Genomic DNA, 21,768 nt, shown 5'->3' on the forward strand with positions numbered 1-21,768 from the left:
TACAAAAGGTACAGTATGAGCCTATAAATGTTTGTGGGTGGGGTATTACGGATCTGTACAGCATGGATCCGTAATACAGCCATGTGCATGAAGCCTTAAAGTGAAAGTCCACTATTAAACAATTTTTTTTATCAAACAGGCCAAAAGTCCATGCTGATTAATTTCTTAATCTATCTTTACATACATAGAATTAAAAGATGTCAGTCAGCAGCCACCACTAGAGGGAGCTGAGGAGTTAACTGTGTACTGTGTATCCACAGGGGATACATGTGATCCACAGGGGATTCCCTGTTCTCCTTATCGCTGGGGGTCCAAGCAGTTGGACCCCCAGCGATCACACCTGTATCCCCTATCCTGTGGGGATACATGTGTGACCCCTTTAATGAGAACAATATGCAGTAAGCTCAGGCATCTAGTGGTGGCTGCAGGCAGCCAGCATGTCATCTTTTAATTGTATGTCTATGCAGGGGATTTGAAGTTCTGTATCAGAAAATCAAAGCATTTAGCGGTGCAAAGATATATTAAGAAATTAATCAGCACAGAATTCTGGACTTACAAAATGACTTAGGGTATGTTCACACGCTTACTAAAAAACGTCTGAAAATTCGGGAAGGGAAAACAGCTCCTGATTTTCAGACGTTTCTTGAGCCACTCGCGATTTTCGCTGCGTATTTTACGGCCATTTTTGGAGCTGTTTTCTATAGAGTCAATGAAAAACGGCTCCAAAAACGGCCCAAGAAGTGACATGCACTCCTTTTGCACTCCTTTACGCGCCGTATTTTGACAGCGACGCGTAAAATGACAGCTCGTCTGCACAGAACATCGTAAGACCCATTGCAAGCAATGGGCATATGTTTGTCGACGTATTGGAGCCGTCTTTTCAGGCGTAATTCGAGGCGTAAAACGCCTGACTTACGTCTAAAAATAGGTCGTGTGCACATACCCTAAGTGTTAAAAGATGGACATTCATTTTAAGTGTATTGAAGGTGCATCCATATAAATGTTTTTTATTTCAACCCTCCTACAAGAAAAATAGAAAATCTAATGCAAGACTTATATTTTTCTTGGACTGAGAGGATGCTTGGAATATGTGATATTTTGAATACATATGTAAATGTGAAGTGCAAAATAGATTTCTTCCAAATAACCATCATTAAGAGGATCCCTCTATGCCGTATAATTCCTTCGGTGACTAACTATTACTTAACACCCCTTATCCCCCACCCTACAGTCCCTATTACATCTACAAGAGAAAATAAACCGTTCCAGTATTTACAGAATAGGCCGGATAAGCTTGTAACGTCATGCATTACCAATGATGTTCCACACAAGCTTCAACTTTCTTCCACTCACATTTCAAATGAATATTATTAAGTCCAAGTGTGCACAGCTGTCAAGGTCAATGGAAATATAACATTCTCAGCCAAACAAAATGTCATTTGTATGCAGCAATCTGGACTTGACGGAGAGGTGGATGAAGCTTATCAGGATGGGGCGGTGTGACATCACTTTCAAGAAAACGGGAGAGCTGACCTCTGCGTGCCTGCATTCATGATGTACGGCTTTCTTATGTGGTTTTTTTTTTTAAGACTTTACTTTTAGTATAGTGCTCTTGTCACCTCTCAACAAAAACACATTTTTAGAAGTGTATTTACACCTAAAATATATTTCAACATGAACACAATCAACATCCATGTATAAATATAGTATTAGAGGCAATGAAATATCAGTGAGATCACAAAGCTTTCCATTCAGAGACTAAACTCTTTCTAACCAGCCTATGGCAACTCCATTTACCCGGTCTTAAAAACAGGTAAAGTATTAAAGGGGGTTTCCAGTGCTAAGAAATTGATGGTTAATCCTCAGGATAGGGCATCAATATCTGATCGGTCGGCCTCCGACTCCCGGCACCCCCAACAATCAGCTGTTTTCAAGGGGCTTGTATGAGCGCTGCTTCCTTTTCACTACGGTCACAGCTCGTACTTTGAATCGCTGACACACTTGTAGCGGCGGTTCACAGTATTATAGCCGTCTCCAATTCAAGGGAAAGGCTGTAATACTGTCAACAACCGCCACCAGTGTGTCAGCGATTCAAAGTATGAGCAGGTAAGGGATGAAGGGGAAGCTGCGCGCCGCAGCCCCTTCAATATAGCCGATTTGCGGGGGTGCCGGTAGTTGGACCCCGACCAATCAGATATTGATGGCCTAACAAGGAACTAGTATGGGGACCAGCGCTCATTACTACGATCGCTTGTCCCCATCCATTATTATCATGTCTGCAGCGCGTCTCCCTGTTTACACAGCGAAATGTGATGCTGACAAAGATAATATTTTGCACTTTTAAAACGATACAATCAGCTGATGTACGAGCATTTGCTCATTCATCGGCTGATCGTTGCCCTGTTTAAACAGGGCAATTATTGGGAATGAGCGTTCTGTGAACGCTCGTTTGGCCAATAATTGGTCAGTGTAAAAGGACCTTAACTTGATTAATTTCCCTAGGACGAGGCCAATATAATCAAACATCACTTAAACTACCAGTCTATCATTTTATCACGGAAGGAAATCCGAGAATGTGGAAAAAGTATACAAACATCACAAAGGTCGCACGTGTGGTTGCGATCACATATATGGAACTCAGGGAGGCCATATCCCCAATTCCAATGGGTTAACTCTTTCGAAAACAAAGGGAAAGAAGACTCATGCCACTGCTTTCGCTTACAAGAGATGGTTTCCTCTTAGGGTATGTTCACACGGCTTATTTACGGACGTAATTTGGGCGTTTTCCGCCTCGATTTACGTCCGAAAATGTGGCTCGATAGCGTCGGCAAACATCTGCCCATTCATTTGAATGGGTCTTACGATGTTCTGTTCCGACAGTCATTTTTTTTACGCCCCGCTGTCAAAAGGCGGGGCGTAAATAGACGCCAGCGTCAAAGTAGTGTCTGTCACTTCTTCAGACGTTAAATGGAGCCGTTTTCCATTGACTCCATGGAAAAACAGCTTCACTTACGTCCGTAATGGACGCAGCGAAAAAGCGCCTCAACATGCCATTACACGCCTGAAGTTACGGAGCTGTTTTCTCCTGAAAACAGCTCCGTAATTTCAGCCGTAACGGATGCTGCCGTTTGAACATACCCTTACTCTAGATCTGGGGTCAGTGGCAGAGCCAGAGCGGGGAGAGCTTTATTTAAATTTTTGCTCAGGGTATCCTCATCCCCTTTCCCTACAACCCGATCTACAGAACCTACCAGCTAACAGACAAAGGATGTTGGCTATGATTTATTTTCTCCTGACAATAGACATAGGGATAAGATAGACAGACATATTGCTATAAAGTAATGGCGTACATAATTGTAGCAACTAATGGGAACTATGCCGGATCTGGAGAGCAATTGTAATGTCTTTAAATGTTGGTGATCCTATTCTTGTAACATAACTGAATATATTTTAGCAAGCTAAATGTCTCAGGAGAGGCTGGTCTAGTGTAATGTGTCAGTACAAAATGCAGTTTGTCATGAGAGTTTCACCAAGTTGTCAATCAAAAATAGGTAGATAAAAAAAATCAGCTATCATATGGAGTCATGAATCACAGAGTGTGTGTGGTTTTAGTTCACGTTTAGTTTACGTTCTTTACCTCTAAGGCCGGGTTCACACGTAGCGTAAATACTGTGGATTTTCCGCAACGGATTTAGTTGCAGAAAATCTGCAGCATAATATAGTAGCAGCAAAGTGGATGAGATCTCCACACGCCGCGTAAATGAATAAGTGGAAAAAAACGCTCAGAAATTGACCTGAGGTGCCTTTATTTAATCCGCAGCAGGTCAATTGTATTTGCGTAATCGCTGCTTTTTTGTTGCAGGTGTTTCCCATCGAATTTAATGGGGAGGTAAAACCCGCAACAAATAGCAGATATTGAATTTTTTCCGGCGCAAAAGCTGCGAATCCGCCACAGAAATCACAACTCAAGAAAAAAATCTTATATTTATACAAAATTCTGTGATTCTCGTCTAGGCCGGTCTCCTGCAATCACAGGCTGCAGCGGTCACATGGGATGACACATCATCCCACGAGGTCGGGCTGCAGGACATCAGAGGGACGCATCGCCATGGCTACCGGTAAGTATGTGGCGGTTTTTATAACATGCTATTTTCCGCAGCGCACTTTCTGCCCGAAAAACTGCACCACAATTTGGTGCGGTTTTTCGTCCGGAATGCCATGCGGCGTCCAGGGCGGATACTCTGTGTGCTTTTACGCAGCGTATCTGCCTTGTGGGAACATAGCCTTAGTCTATGAGAAAAATATTACACACCAAAGTTATGGCTAGAGCATGCTGAGATATCCTCAGGTAAATGTGCAATGTGTGAATAAAAAACTTAGAAATTCTCTTTCGCTAACAATGTAATATTGGAGCAGATTTATTAAGACTGGTGTTCACAGGTTTGAGCGAATTGCATCAAATCTATTGGCGCACGCCTCTTCAAAAATGTAACACATTTTGGACTGTTCTAAAATCAGAAAATGAAATCTACACCTGCTATGAGCAGGCGTAGTTTTGCATCAACATTTTCTGACTTTAGTAGTCAATGACTAGATTTACTAGTAAATCTGTCAAAAATGTGAAGACCACGCCCACTCCCAGTAAACCCCACCCACTTTTCCCAGTATTTTCAAAATTGGCAAATTCTCAGAAAGGTCTCAATTTTAAATATGTCGTGCGACATGATTTGCAACCTTTTTAAGCCAAAAAAATAGGTGCAAAGCTATCGATAAATCCCCCATTGAGTTCAGAATTCCCCCCATTAAGTTCAGACAGGGAAACAAAAACTTGATCTGTGCAGGAGTCTTTGGGTCCCTGATTCATATGCTATTTGTTAGCTAGGCCATATAAGTGAACTAAATTAAGGCTTGTTCCCGGTCATATTATGTTGTCAGGAGGAAGGAGCTCCCACCATCACCAATAGTGTCCTATCAGCTATCCTTTTTGCTAATTTTTACAAAATATGAGATATTTTCTAAGAAAAAGCAACAAAAAACGACAAAACATTTTTTACTGCTGAAACCCTCGACACCCGAAGATATATTAAATAGTTTTGCACTAGCTCTGGGGTTAAAAATAATAATAGCCACCACACATGGTACCATGATGGGAAGCCTGGCACTCACGTCTGACACAGATCTCCTGGGGTGAAAGACTCACGAAAATATGCCCTGAATATATTCTGTCTGACACTATCTAAGAATACATGGCTTTCATGAAGATTACCCGGACACGACACAGACACGTATCAGGCAGCGTTAACACATCTGATTATTAGACGTATATCTGAACTTCTACATAACAATACAGAATGAGAACAATATTTGACTGCAGCTTTTTAAAATATGATTTATATGTAAAAGTTGTATTTTTTTCTCATCTTTGGCAAATTGCAAATCAGAACAGACGGTCACCACCAAAATAATCCCTGCAGCAGTAATTAGTAAGGATGAATGGTAATTAGACATCAGACCAAATGTCGATCTATCACTAGCCTTTCTGTCAGAACGAGCCTCGTTGCCCACTGCGCTCCCCGTCTCGGTGTCAGAGAGCCTGCGCCAGTCACGAAATAACATATTCTTAAGAAAATCCTAATGAGACCTTAGCAGAAATGTCCATAAACAACCTGCAGAACCCATGTGCCACTTCATTTTCTGTATCTGCAAATGCCAAATCAGCACTACAAACAAACTTGAGACGAGAAGTCGTAATGTGATCAGAATTTCAGGAAATCATTACTGAGTGTTGCTAACTTGTTTATACCAATTTTCTCTTCATTTATTTTTAGATTTCAAGTTTCCACTAAGGAAAACCAGAGAGAGAAGATCACGATAACCATTAGGCAGAGTGGAAAATGTGTCAGGTTCGACTTTGGTGCAGAATAAACCAATGTTAGAACTAGAAATGAGACGACTTGGTTCAAGTTTTAAAATTGGGAATTTAAAATGTTTATCTTTCAGATATTTTGGATAGCCCAGTGAGTCAGTGGTTAGCGCTGTTAGCTTGCAACACTGGGGTTTTCAGTTGGACCCTAACCAGGGCAACATTGGAGTTGGAGTTGGTATTTCGTCCAGGGTGGCATGGGGTTCCTCCAGTTCTGCGATTTTCTCCTACTGACACATATACTGTTAGGCTAGGGCCACATGGCGACTTTGGTCACGACATATCCAAAAAACCACTGTGTCGCCCTCCATCACAGCTAATGAAAGTTAATTTGGTTGCTTTGCAACCCACAAATTGCCGTGCCTGCGACACCACAGTCGCAAGGAATGCAGACTCGCTGGACTTCTTACGAATGTGGTGTCGCGGCAACTTACGGTTTGCAAAGTGACCACATTCGCTTATATTACTGGGATGTACACAACGCGACACAGTGATCTGTGAACGCACGACTAAACGTCACCGTGTAGCCCTAGCTTAAATTGGCTTCCTTTGAAATGGTCCTCTGCAGGTGAGCCTCTTTGGAGACATGGACTGATGTAAGAGCTGCAGGAAATGTTGGTGTGATATAAATAACAGAAATAAATATTTCGATAAATCGAAAGACAATTGGATTAGTTGATTCTGGGTCCATAAAATACAAAAAACTAAACTGGCAATAGGAAGATCCATTGACTCATCTATAGTTAGGAGAAAGAAGGCCTCATGCGCACATCCTTCACCGTTTTCACGTCCGTTTAAAACGGATCAGTGTGTCCATTGTGACATCCGTGTGGTTTCCGTTGTCACTCCGTGTCCATTCTGTTGTTCCGTTTTAAACGGATGCTGTGCTTCCGTTTTAAACGGTCCGTTAAATTCTATCTTGTGTGTTGAATGCAGGGAACTTTGGCATACCCTGCCGTTGCTTAGCCAACGGATCCATGAAAAACGGACAGCACACGGATGCCCTCCGTGTGCCATCCATTTTTTGACGGACCCATAGACTTCAATGGGCCCCACGGTCACTGAACGACGGACAAAAGTAGGACATGCACTACTTTTGACGGAATGGACGAACGGAACCGTTAAAACAATGGAAGTGTGCATGGCCCATAGAAATTAATGGGTCAGGGTTTTATCAGTTAAAAAAACGGATAGCACCCTAAAGAAAATAACTGAAGTGGGCATGAGGCCTTAGGGTTTCTTGTTTAGAAACCAAAGCTACACCGAGTCTCAGGTCTGGTCTTGAAAATAATGAGAATGAAGTTTATCAATTCCCTGGCTGGACAGTGGCAACGAACACACTTTAGAGAGGTCTTTATTTCTTAGCAAGTTTGAAGCTGGTTATTAGTGGAAATCCCAAAATGGTGACCTCTGTATGATCTGGATCATTGGAAATAATGTGGTCATTGGGAAAGTATTGTCCTACATCTGACCCAGGAAAGGTTGTATTTATAAGGTAACTAGAACATTCACTAGTGTCCTTCATTTTCTAAACACTAAGGGCATGTTTACACAGGGCGGTTACGCTGCGTAAAAGTACACAGCGTATCCATCCTAGAACCCGCAGGGAATTCCAGACAAAAAAAAATCCCCAAATTGTGGTGCAGATTTTGGGGCTTCCTTCTGTTCTCCGCAGCATGTGCAGCGCGGCCTCCTGTGATGATGCTGCAGTCCATGTGACCGCTGCAGCAGTCACGTGGGATGAAACGTCATCCCAGGAGGCCGGGCTGCATGGAGAACAGAGTAACACGTCGCTATGGCAACTTTGGGCGGTAAGTATTGCCTTTTTTTATTCAATGTAAACAAAAAAAACGGTTTGCGCTTTTTGCAGTGGAATCGCAGCTTTTCCGCCGCAAAAATTGCAACATTTGCTATTAGTTGCAGGTTTTACCTTCCATTGAATTCCATAGGTAAAACCCGCAAGTGCAGCAATTGCGCAGCATGACTTGACATGCTGTGGATTAAAAATTACACCGCATGTAAATTTTGTAAATGTTTTTCCGGCTGATTTCTTCCTCAGCGTGTGGATGAGATTTGTTCAAATCTCGTCCACTTTGCCGCTACTGTAGTACGCTGCTGATTTTCCGCAATAAAATCCGTTGCCGAAAATCGGCATCTAATCTACCAAGTGTGAACATACCCTTACTAGATTTCTGCAGTGGCACACGGGCACTTTTTGTGCCTAATACATATTTGCCCCTGGCGTCTAGGTTGTCTAAGAGTGTTGTAATGTCGGTACTTTGGAAGCTCAGGGCAGTAATTTATCTTCTATGATCAGGACATATGTAAATATTATACGTATATATCCTTAATTTAATCTTGGGATTCTTCCTTTTAGAATTTCTGGATATTTGATTCCCGTTATTTAAAGTCCATCAGATCATTTACTATCACCCACCCCACAATCGTTAGTTGTCACCGTCACTCACACACCTAAACAGACAAAGGGTTGTATACTTTAGCACCAATGTCAGCCATCAAAGTTCCACAGCTGTCAATCTCCTTAGTACAAACCATTAGCCAATAGTCAGATAGACCAGATTACGGGAACGCAGCATGTCACAAGGCGTGATTGATGGAAGTGCAGATCGTGCAAGCTACATAGGGAACATTTTCAATACTCTCTGTAAACAGAGCTGCCGGCTTGCTGCCTCTAATTCTAATTTGTGTTTATGAGGCACTTACAGCGAAATGCAAAATTCTATAACATGAAGCAAATTTAAACAGATATAAGACGCTCATTCGAAAAAAATGAAGTACATACTGACTGACAATGTATGTGCTCTGCTTGTTCATGGAAAAACAGTAAACAGAAAGATGAACGTTCACCTTAGGTTGCTTTTCTAGTTTCGTATTTTATCAGTATCCATTCCATAAACAAAAAAAAACAAAAAACGTTTCCCGTTGTTACGTGAGACTCATTTTTTGAGTTCACGGTTTGTTAGGCTGAGTCTAAATATGCTTGAACTGTGGCTTAGTAAGAGGGGTCAGGTGACAGATGCAGATAGATCTCCATGCCCCCGTGAAGACTAGTGATATCACTTGCCACTAAGCAATAGAGCTGCGGGCACTTGTTGGTCATGTGACACCAGCCCTTCTGCTCTCAACCCGAGAGCCGGGAAGATTGGAGCGAATGCCAAGCGATAGAGTATGATAGGAAAAAATACCTGGACATGCGCAACCTTCGGGAGATCAAACCAGAACTGGAGTCCATAGTAGTAAAAAGAAGTTGTTTTTTTTTATAAAAATCTCAGAAATTACACGTATTGAGGTGGTATCACTTCTTCATCAGATAAAATGTTATCTGATGAAGAGGTCATACTACCTCGAAACACGTAATTTATGAGATTTTAATTAAAAAAACAACTTATTTTGACTACTATGGACTCCAGTTCTGGTGTGATCTCGTGAAGGTTGAGCCTATCCAGGTATTTTTGTACCTATGAGGTCTTTTTTCCTATCGTCCTCCACTGATCTGCACCTCTTACCCATGCCAAAAGCCTGATAAGCTGTTGTGCCATTTACACAAACACAAATTGGTGACCATAATCCTATCTGCAGCTATGCGCACGCACTATATACTGTTGCTACATACCGTCCTTCGGGGAGCTCTGCCATTTTGATTTTTTTCTATCCAGTACCGATAGTAATAGAGTATGGGTTCTTTATATTTATTATGCTGGTTTCAAGGTGGAATTGGGTAACAACAGAAGGGAAGTATTTGTCTTCCTGCCAGAGCGATTTTTAGTTAGGTAATTGGTTTCACTTCCAATGGAAAATGTGTCCACAATCTTATTTCATCTCGAAATGTACTAAACTCCACTTTATACTTGGGCGATGAGCCAGCAGGTGTAGATTTGCACATATCCTTTTAAAAAGTCTATGGTCAACTACAGACTGACGGATTCTCAGTTTGCCAGGTGGTAATCGTTAGAGTGGCATGGCACCTTTTTCCAAGTTGATATTGGAGTACAATGCCCCACTGATAATTTACTGCTATCAAGGTGGTCATACACCTTCAACAGCTGCCAGCCAAATGCTCACTTGGCTGACGGCTATTCCTCCCAAACTTCCTATACACATGCACGCTCAGTTTGGAGGAAACCGGACGTTGAGGTCCCCGATCGCTCAGGCAGTCAGCTAAAGCCTGCACTGTAGATATACTATGGCGCAGGCTTTTAGGACCTGGACCGCCGCCGTTTATAAACAGTGGGCAGTCCTGAACCAATAAAAGAGGACCTGTCATCTCTCCTGATATGTCTGTTGTAGTTAATACTTGTATTCCCCATGAAATAATAATTCTGGAGCATCTTTTCTTAGAACTCTACATTGTGCAATTCCTGTTATTCCTCCTGGAAATGTAGGAATAAATTGAAGACTGGGTGTTACCAGTTTGGGGTGTGTCCCTTCAAAGTCTGACAGTGTCCAATCAGTGCTGACAGAGTGAGACTGTTTGGGACAGGCCCCCCTTTGACGAGGAGAATGGTAACACCCAGTTGTCAATTTATTCATACATTTCTAGGAGAAAAAAAAAGAAAAGAACGGCACGACGCAGAGTTTACGAAAAAAAAATATGTTCCAGAATTCTCACTTCATGGGGAATACAAGTATTTACTAAAATAGACATGTCAGGAGAGGTGACGGCTCCTCTTTAAAGTGGTTATCCAGGACTTTTTAAAATCAGCAGCAGGGCAAGGGATCGTTTAAAATAATAAACTGTCAGATACTTAACCCCTGAAGTACCTCTGCTCCAGCACTGGGGCCCCGTTCTCCCCTGCTTTTATTCCCGGAAGCTCCTGCAACTTTCATGTGCCGTTCAACGGTCACGTGCCGCTGCAGCCAATCACTGGCCTCAGCAGTTATGCTGCCATGAATGGCACGTGACTGCTGAGACCAGCAATTGGCTGCAGCGGCTTGTGACGAAAAACATCAGATGACTGATGAATGGCATGTGACCTCTGCAGTAGCTTCCAGAACCGGAGCCGTGAAGAACGAGGCCTCAGCGCTGGAGCGGGGGGCACTTCAGGTAGTGAGTATCTGCCAGTCTATAATTTAATAACATACACTGCCCTGCTGCCGATTTTGAAAAGTCCCGGGTAACCACTTTAAGTCTGGTAACAATGAAAAACCTGTTAACAACCAGTGAGAACATTGATTTTAACAGCAAATCACTAGATATAGATAGATAAGATAGATAAATAGATAGATAGATAGATAGATAGATAGATAGATAGATAGATAGATAGATAGATAGATAGATAGATAGATAGATAGATAGATAGATAGATAGATAGATAGATAGATAGATAGATAGATTAGAAAAATCAAACTATGAGGCAGCATTCCAGTTATAGAGCAAGAGAATGATCCTCTTATTCATTCAAATGCAACATTTCAGCCCTACTCCTATTCCAATGTTTGAGAAAGGCCTCATGGAGTAGGGCTGAAACATTGCATTTGAGTGAATAAAAGGATCTTTCACTTTTTCACAACAATCGGGTGCTACCTCATATTTGGCTTGTTTTGCTACTACTAAGGGACACCATTTGGGTGTCTGCTAAGCATTTGAACCCGATACTACATCAGGCGGTGCTATTTATTATATATATATATATATACACACACACACACACACACACACACACACACAAGTCTCGAACATACAAAACACATTTCAAATGATATGTGCAGTATTAGCCCCTTCATGGCCAGAGGGCACAGAAACACTGCAGACTCCACTCTATGCTTACAGCAATGTTATAATTAAGACTAATTAGAAAGATGGCTGCATTGTCCTATTTTCAGGATAAGACGATTGTCCCTGGTGTTTTTCGGTAAGTAAAGGTTACAATGAAGGAGTTAAACTCACTAAGCCCCCGAGGCACTCTACTGACATGCACAGTAAAGCCTCTTAGTGACCACCAGTCAGAAGAGCCGTGTATGCGTTGAATAAGCCACTACTCTCCCAAAAGCAAGTTATCTAAAATCCCGGTGTTATCACACTAATTCTACAGTGGTTCTGATTTGTCAAAATGAAGAATACATTATAATAAACAATGGTGCATTAAATCTGGTTGAAGACGCACTCATTCATCTTGGTCAATAAAACTGTTTTTAGGAATGAAGGTGGCATTTATTATAACAAAATGCTTAGTTAGAAAAATAATCTGTACACATGATCCAATTTGGTATATTGCGTATCTGCGTATTGTGTATGTTAAAGTAACACTTCATGCAAAACTGATGCACTGTGTTATGTCTAGTGCAGAGCCTGAGGAGGCGGAGCATGACACAGTACTGTCTGCAGAATCCCTGTCAGGCACCGCCCCTTTGGCCCTGCATTAGGCTTAAAACAATGTATAAATTGAACCCAGAGTATTATTTTAATGGTCAATTCCTTTATAAGTAACTTAAGGGGAACTCCAGTTTCCCATCATTATTATTAAATAGCGAGTCCTTCAGACTCTTTAATGAGTTTTTTTCTCCTATAACTTTCATTATCAAGTTAGTTGTTTTTATTTTATTGCTTCCGTGCATCTAAAATAAAAAAATACAGCAACTTTGCGAATTGACTTGATTAAAATGATGCTACCTTTTAGTGTCTGCAGCTCCTATGCAGATCTATGTGTCTCCATGGTTACAAACTGCAAATAACCCTGTGCCATCTGATTCCATAGTAATACTACCTTCCATCTGTTCTTGTTAATACACATTTGGATCAGACTACAGAGGGTCTATTTGCACTCTGTAACCATAGAGACCTATAGATCTGCATAGGTGCTGTAGACACAAATTTTTTAATTAAAGGGAATCTATCACCAGGTTTATGTTGCCCTATTTGAGGGTAGAATAAAGTAGACTGTCACTTACTTTGAAATACTTTGTGGTTTTCATAAAATCACATTTTTCTAGCCGCAGGTCATGAATGTAGAGGACTACTTAGCACACTAAGTAGTCCTCAACCTTTGAGCTGCAGCTATCCCCGCCCACCCGTCGATGATTGGCAGCTTTCTCGCGAGATCACGCTGTGTGTCTGTGCACTGCCAGAAGCTGGGTGGTAACGATGAGAAGTGAATGATGCTGATTCGTCAGCATCATACACTTCTATTCACAACGCCCAGCTAGTAAAACAAGTAAACACGCCCCGATGTTACAAACACAAGACACGCCCAGTTGGAAATAAGAGAAAACATGCCCAGTTGTCGAGCAGAAAGGCTCATTTGCATAAATATAAAATTGCTCATAACTTTGCCAAAAATGATCGTTTTTTAAAAAAAACAAACGTTACTGTTATCTACATTGCAGCGCCGATCACATGCAATAGGAGATAGGGATTTGATCATCTGGTGACAGAGCCTCTTTAAGACTATTTGCAAAAATTGCTTTATTTGTTATTTTAGGGAGTGATTTTAGACTGGTAGGGCAGCACGATGGCTCAGTGGTTATCACTGTTACCTTGCAGCGTCGTGGCCCTGGGTTCAAATCCAACCAAGGTCAACAACCACATGGAGTTTGTATGTTCTCCCTGTGTTTGTGTGAGTTTCCTCCGGGTACTCTGGTTTCCTCCCACACCCTGAAAAAACATACCAATAGGGAATTTAGATTGTGAGCCCCAATGTGGACAATAAAAGAGGACCTCTGTACAGCGCTGTGTAATATGTTGGCGCTATATAAGTAACTGAAAATAAAAAGTAGGCTGGTCTAAGAAAAGTTATGGCCGTGCTAGAGTTTTTCCTTAAGTGTTTCTATCATGAGGATTCAAGATTGGACAACATTGTTCAGATTGAAGTGAAAATTTTAGCATGTATTCTTGTTTAAAATTACAAGATTATTAATATAATTATTAAAGGGGTTGTCTCATCACAGAGACTGAGACCCCCCCAGTGAACAGCTGGGATTGCTATGCATTGTCCCTCACTGAGGGTATATGGAGTCGTTCTGATGGGACACCCCTTTAATAGGCTTATCGTTTATGACTGAATTCAGTAACTATATAATCATAGAGATCATACAGTACCAGGGCACATCTGGTCTAGAACAAATGTAGCCAAATTTTTTTAAAATACGCAAACCTGCACATGTTTCTCCCCATAACTTGTGCATTATTGTGAAACGGCTTAGGTAATCTGAGGTCAGAAAATAAAGCTTGGATTGCATAAGTTAAATGTTTTAGGAAGTTGATGGTTTTGGCTGATTTCAAGTGAATACATTTCAAGACAATTGCAAGAAAAATGTTTTGTACTTTCAAAATGTTTGTGAAGAATGTAAAATACATTCTTTGGTTAGGACTCGATGCTCTATTAATGGACGATCCCCTTGTGAACCGCCCGACCTTATAAAGAACTATCATACATAAGTGATAAATAAGCATATTCTACACCGTAAACCAGATGAAGGGTCACGCTGTGAACTAAAAAGAAGGTAAATAGAGCCACCCTATTTCTTATTTATATACATATTATTTTATTTTTCACCTGAATGACCTCATGCACACGGCTATATTTTAGGCCTGTGTCATACAGATCAGTAATATGGCGCCCATAGTTAGTTAGATATGGGCTCACACTATATAGTGCCTCCGATTTTATGAATTAATGAGCTAAAAAATGTTGCCATGTTCCATCGTTTTTTTTGGTGCGTAATTAGGTCTCTCATTGACTATGGGAATTAGGCGCGTTTTCAGCACGTTTTACTAATTGACCGGGCGCTTCTTATTTTCACACTATATCTTTTTAAACACGAGCGCGTAAAAAAAAGAACGTGTCGTATGTACTACAATGCGCTTTCCCTTTGATGTCATTTTGACGCATTTCTTCGGCGCGTAAAACGCGTCAAAAACTCGTTAAATACACTCCTTGTGAACAAGGCCTTATAAGGAAAACTAACTGGGTGATCCTAGAACCAAACTTTAAAATATTAGGTATGTACTTGTTTAGGCCTCCAGATGTAAACAGGAATTGAAAAATAAATTGTAATACCATTTTGAGAACATTATCCAATAAATCAACTTTGCAGATACAGGCTGATGTGATTGGCTGATGGAGCATGTGTAGGGATTGATATAATACAGACTAAGATACCGCTGAAGTTTTCTGCAAAGCAGTGGAAGGAAGTGGAAACTTCGCTTTATGGCATTAAAGAACACCTGTCTTTAGGTCATATAAGTTGAACTGGTTAACTTACCTGAATCAAACTGTCTCCCCGATTCCAGTGCGGTTTTTTCTGGACTCCCATTCCAGAGATTTGGCCACTGTTGTGTTGGCTCCCTATATGCTAATTTGCTGCACTTAGCCAACAGGGTGGAGCTAGCTTCCCTGCCTCTGATGCGGACCAAATAGCGCGAGGCAGCTTCAGGGTAGCTCACGCCCTGTTGGCTAATAACAGCAAATTTGTATATAATTAGCCAACAAAGCAGTGGGCCATATCTCTGGAGTGGGGGTTCCAGGAAAAAAATAAAAATAGCGCTGGAATCAGGGAGACATTTCAGGTCAGCAAACCACTGCAACTTATATGACCTAGTGACAAATCCTCTTTAAAGGCATTAAAAACGATAAAACCATAGTATTTCAATATCAAAATACTGCTGCTTAAAGGGGTTCCTCACTTATCAAATGCTGCCTAAATCAGTAGCAAGTAGCAAAAAATATCAAATCTAAAATATACCTTTATTAAAGTGGTTTTCTGGAAGTTCTGGCAGCTGCTTATAGCATAAAAAGCACCTTCTCACCTTTCAAATCCTCCGACACTCCAGCATTGCCCGTCCAGTGTTCCCCGCCATTCTGTTTACATCGCTGAAGTGATGCCATGCTTTACGGAAACATGACCTCTGGGGCCAGTGATTGGCTGCAGTGGTCATGTGTCGGTATAACACGCCATGGCTGCAGTGATGTAAACAGTAACCAATGGGAGTCTACTGGAACGGCTGCAGTGTATAGTGTCAGCGGATTCAGAAGGTGCTTTTTTATTTTATGCTATTAGCAGCGGTTAGATTTTTATTTTTTAAGTCTTTAAAATCCTTTTGAATCTTCTGCGGTTTTCCTGCACTTTTTGGGCCTTCCGGCTGCTCTGGTATCAAAAACACTTGTTGCCTTATCTTAAGAATTGTCCTGTACAGTCCAGGACAGTCACTTTGCCTTCTCTATAAGCCAACTGTTCTCTCTGCATGTCTCTTCCCAAAATATATTGTTCCTAGGAAATAGCTCTACCCAAGTTCATGAAGTAGTACAATAAACTAATCTTTATCAAGGAGGAGCAGAGCAATAATCACATATGCAGAGGAGGAGAGGGTGCAGAAGACATCCAGATCAGGGGCGGACATACCATTGGTGTAAGCTGTGCATCTGCACAGGGCCCAGTAGGCGGAGGGAACCCAAGCTTTGGGTGTGTTAGGGGCCTGTATACTGTTCTTGCATGGGGGATCTGTGCTGTCTATGTCCGCCCCTGATAAAGACAGTGCAGGGGAATACATAGAGGGTAAAGTGACTATCCTGTAGAGCAGAACAATCCTAAGGAAAGCCTTACAAGTATTTGATAGGCTACAGCTGCTGAAGAGCACATAAGGTACAGCAAAAGCGTACAAGACTAAATAAGGCTTGGTTCACACTGTGCATTTTTGTTGTGCTTTTAGCATGCGTTTTTTTGTTTTGGCTGATGAACTCCCATTAAGAGACATGGGAGTTTATCTACCAAAACGTTAAAAAAGCGCATACTAAAAACGCAAAGTGTGAACCCAGGCTAAATGTACAGTGCAGATATGATGATTTTTTTTTGCTATTTACTATTTATTGGGCAGCATTTATGATAATTACAGAACCTTTTAATTCAACTAAATGAAAATCAAATGATACTTACTGTATCATGATAATCCTACATGAGCACTTGAGACATGTTCATGAGATCAATGCAGAAGCTTCAAATCTGTCCTGTTCCGGGGCTCGTGGCTTTACCCCTTTCTCTAAGAGGGAGAGCAGGGAGAAAAGACTCATTGACTGTCTTCTTTAAACCTCTATGAGAGCATTTGCCAACTTCCTGAAAGATTTAAGTCAATCTTATGTATTTGTAAGGTATAAAAATATTTGCACAACACCCCAGCAAGTGCTGAACATATGTTGCACAATTCGCAGCAGAATGCTAGCTGTCTACTTCTCCACATTGCAATGAGTAAGATGAAAAGTAATGCTAGCAACACTATCACTATCATAAAATGTTATATATAAAATAAGAATAAAAATTACTGTATGCAGGAAAGAATTATTGGTGGGGCCCAGATACCAATAGCGGCATCCTGGTTACATGATTACAATTCTCATTGCACAATGATCGTTTTTCCTTCCAATTCAATCTTGAACCACTGTAACCTACTTTACCACTACCTTATCTAAAACTTGGAGACAAAAAGACGCATGTCAGTTCAAAATGAGGAAATATTCCAGAAGAGATGAGAAAAGAGTGACAAAGACCTTGGGACTCCAACACACCACAGAAAGATCTATGACATACAAATTATGGTGAATCTTCCTGGGAGTGGTAAAACTGCCAAAATTACGGTAAAGCTGAGCATACACATAGAATAAAAGTTGATGTAATCCACTGATTTTGGCGGGTTCTAAAATTGTATGAGGCCTCTGTTAAAGGAAAGAGGGATCGAGAATGCTGAATTTCAATAGACCGGATTGTTTGTCTTCGCAGGGGATAAGTCGGCGCAATAGGGGTCTGGCAACGGCTTATTCCCCTCTTCCCATTGAAATAAACATCCTCGATGTTAGAAATGATAAATTATCCTAGAAGGATATCTAAAGAACTGCTGGTTTCTCTAGCGTCAGGTATGGTCATGTTCATAACTGTACAATATGAAAGGAACTGGGCAAAAATGAGATCCACGGGATAGTAAGAAAAAAACAAACTCTAAATGATGTTCTAGCCAAAACATTTCTACAAACAGATGAGTCAAAAGTGGAAATTTTTCGACAACACAGGTCCTATTGTGTTTGAAGTAAAATTAAAATACAGGCATCCACAATAACAGCATTATTCTAGTGTTTGTGTGATGGTTGGTGGAAGGCTTTGCTATCTTAGAGCTCATGTCATGGGGCCCGTAGATACTGGGACTGTCAGGGGGTCTACAGAGAATGGTGTGGACCCACTGTGTCACCAAGAGATTTGACATATGGCTAATATTGGGAGCAGAGTCTGAAATGATGACTAGGTTTTCACCATTTAACTTCCATATGGAGATGTGGCCTTGGTTGCTACCCCCAGAGTAGTCTCCCTTGGCAAAAGCCAATGTGGCAGGCGTGGTGCAGAAACAGACAATTTGCAGGGTCAGATACAGAATAGGTTAAAGGGGTTGTCCACTACTGGACAACTGATAGGTCAGCAGTACATGATCTGTGGGGGCCTGACACCCAGACCCTGCACTGTTAAGCCGCTCCGGCTACCTCCGAGCACCGGACATCCATGCCGGAAGCAGTTGGCTCCGGCCACTGAATAGCGGCTGACCTGCTGTACTGCAGCTCTGCTCCTATTCAAGTGAATAGGAGCAGAGCTGCAGTTCAGTAGCACGGCTGCTATGCGATGTACGAAGCCAACTGCTTCTGGCTCCGTACATCTCATAACGGGCCATAACATCGGTGCCCGGAGGTAGCTGGAGCGACTTAGGGGTGCGGGGTCCGGGTGTCGGACCCGCACCAATAATATACAGACAACCCCTTTAAGGCAGATGAGCACTTATGGTTAGTGGAGCCAAAGGTCAGAGAAAGCAGCAGAGGGTCGTCACAGGTAACAATCAAGAGGTCAGGGTAGGCGGCAGGCAGGGATGGTACAGGCAGAGATCAAACACAGGTAATCCAAACAAATGATAAACCGGGTATCACTAGCAAGCTGAGAGGAACCTAATTGCTCAGGAATAGTAGTAGTGTGGGTAGAATACTTTTATAGTCTGGGAAGGCTGTGTAGTAATTTTGCGTAAGGAAGGGTCAGCACGCACACACTGGGAAGAGGCTGAGATGCAAGATGAGAGCGGCCGCGATAAAGGCCATGAACAAACCGGAGAGATGGAGGGACGCAGCATTGTCCAGGAGCCAGAAGATGCCGTGGAGAGGTAAGTATACAGCAGTGGCAGGGAGTGGCCGTCTTTACAACCCAGACAACAGAAAAGAATCATGAATTAGTATCCCCAAAAAAAAAATTCTACTTAAATTTTACTTTCCTTACCCAAAATCTTCAATAAAAGAAAACAAATTAAAGAAAACAAAAATCTTTTTTGTAATAGACCCCATTAAAACTTTGGTCTCCACTACAATCATCTCTGTGACCTCTCTTCTTCTTACTTGTCCCTGGAAACCTTTATATATGGTAAGTAGCTTAAATGACCTTTTTTTTTACTTAATACAAGCTGCAACAATTCCCCCACACCCTTTCCTGACAAACGGATGATGTGTCTCTATGCCAAATGAAATATAAAAAAAAAAAAAAGTGTCAGTTCTACAGTTAAATTGTGAAATGTCTTTGTAGCTATTGTCCTAGTTAAGGAAAGCACAACAAAGAACATTTCCTGTTTCTGAGACCATACCTAAGAATTAGCAGCGATTCTCTGTACTCTACATGCTTTGAGAATCACTGATCGAAATATAATTGCTTCTACACCCTTCAAAAATCAAAATTGGTATTAGAAGAAAAAAAAAAAAAAAAAAAAAGAATTCTTTCTTCATACAGAAGCGGAAGAAACGGTGCAGCGACAATAAGACAGCAGGAGTGTGCGCTGTGATTTAGCTTTGACTTTTACCTATTAATAGTAATAATATTTAGTATTTATATACCGTCTCCCGTTTACTAAAGCACTTTGCAATTATGCTTCGCAGGCATTAATGTGGCTCCCTCTAGATTTATGTCAGCTTATGTCTACGGCTCTGGGCTGAATGGCAAATACTTCTGTAATAAACAAGGTAAGTGACCTGCCCAAATGTACAGGGAACTGTATGTCTTCATTCAGGTGAATCACTGTAGAAGCTTCTCACAGACAACACCCTCTCAGATAAACTAACAATACAAACAGTCAAAAAGACAGAAGTTTTTAAAGTGGAACGTACTACACACTTCAACTTATATCTTATGTTTATAGAAATACTGCACAGGCCAATTTAGAAGAATTAGGGTCCTTTTATACTGGCCAATTCTAGGCTGTAAAAATGAGCGCCGATCAACAAGACAGCTCGAAGATCGCAGCTCGTTTGCTCCTTTCACATGGAGCTATGATCAGTAATGTACGGGGACGAGCGATCGTTTCTACGATCACTGGTGCCCATGCATCTCCATCATGTCGGCAGCAATGATCAGGAAGGAGTGTTCATATGAATGCTCGTTTATCCGATCATTGGCACGTAAAAGGCTGTTCGCTCCAAATCCTGGCCGCAAAAAGTCAGGACATGTCATTTTACGGTCTGTACTTGCGGCACGGACTCGCCTATCGTGCATGACCGTCCCTGCAATCATTTTTGCGGATCCGTGAACACTGAAGACACACAGATACACTATGGAAGGTTTTTTATGAACCGCAACGGATTCGTGATTTTGCAAACTGCAAAATCACTACAGTCATGTGCATTAGGCCTTAAAGGGGTTGTCTCAAGATTAAAAGTTATCCCCTAACCACATGATAATAGGTGATAACATGCTGATTGGTGGGGGTCCGACCGCTGGGACCTCCACCGATCATGAGAATGGAAGTCTAGTTCCTCCAAATGAAAAAGAGCGGCAGGTCACTGTCCGAAGGACTGCCGGAGATAGCGGAGTACAGCTCGCGGCTATATCCGCCAGTGCCATAGAGAATGAATGGAGCAGCAAGCAGTAATATTATTACTTATATTCAACATATTGATATTTAACTTATCCTGCATGACCAAGGAGTCCCTGCTGCTCTGTACTACAGAGCTATAGGCACTATAGGTGCTTACATGTGGTGCTCCGTATGTGATAGCTCTGTAATACATCATTAGACAGAAAGAGCCTCCATATGCCTCCCTAGAAATATATGTGCAATGAATTATGGTTCTGTAAAACTCGAGGGCCGTAATACAGTTATGTGCATGAGCTCTTAAGTGCCACGGACTGGTTTGGATCCTGTCCTGTTGGATCAGGAGAGATTTTCCCAAAACCGTTATACGGCAATGTGCAGGGAGGGAGTTGTGGGACAAATTCACACAAAGCTAAATATCCTGTCAGTAAATTTTTAGAGTAGGAAGAACCCAGGGCACTCGGAGAAAACACACGCAAACACAAGAAGGACATATAACTTCAGGCAGATTCAATACCAGGGATCCAAATCAGTAAGGCAGAAGGGTTAACCACCAATCCATCACCATTATTAATATTAATAGACTCTTTCTTAATACATTAATTTTCTTTTAGTCTCAAGTCACTGACTTTATAGGATTTATAAAACATCATAACCACCTTCACAATGCATCTTGACATTTTTGGATGTATACGTAGACCTACCCACACGTCACAATGGTTAATCTCAGTGCTGTAGGCATAACACAGGCAAATCACCCGATTTAGAGATGTATCTTTATCTAACATATTTTTATTCTTTATCTTCAATGTATTTTGTCTTACTAACATCCTGATAATCCTTCTAACAATAATGTCAGGTACAGTTATGCTAAATAATTCTGGATTCACACATTCAGCGCATCAACAGCAACAGTGAAGACAGTCCTGGATACTCTTTTAGGTCTGAAATAAGAAACTTTAGGAACATTGTGGAGCTGGGCAACATGTTCGAGTCAGTGGCCAACTGCCCAAAC

The 21,768-nt window shown here is 41.5% G+C and overlaps 1 protein-coding gene across 19 annotated transcripts in view; it reads right to left on the minus strand.

The window, feature by feature from the left end:
- BAZ2B (bromodomain adjacent to zinc finger domain 2B) overlaps positions 1–21,768 on the minus strand; it is a 241,997-nt gene that overhangs the window by 98,696 nt on the left and 121,533 nt on the right. Inside the window, exon 4 of one of the 19 annotated variants that reach the window (XM_075829323.1) lies at positions 16,814–16,916. The exons of the other annotated variants lie outside the window; for them this stretch is intronic. The gene's annotated coding sequence lies outside the window, so the exon portion shown is untranslated. The remainder of the gene's footprint in view (positions 1–16,813; positions 16,917–21,768) is intronic. 19 annotated transcript variants of the gene reach the window in all.

The sequence above is a fragment of the Rhinoderma darwinii genome, chromosome 6, assembly GCF_050947455.1.
Source record: "Rhinoderma darwinii isolate aRhiDar2 chromosome 6, aRhiDar2.hap1, whole genome shotgun sequence".
Taxonomy (NCBI): Eukaryota; Metazoa; Chordata; class Amphibia; order Anura; family Rhinodermatidae; genus Rhinoderma; species Rhinoderma darwinii.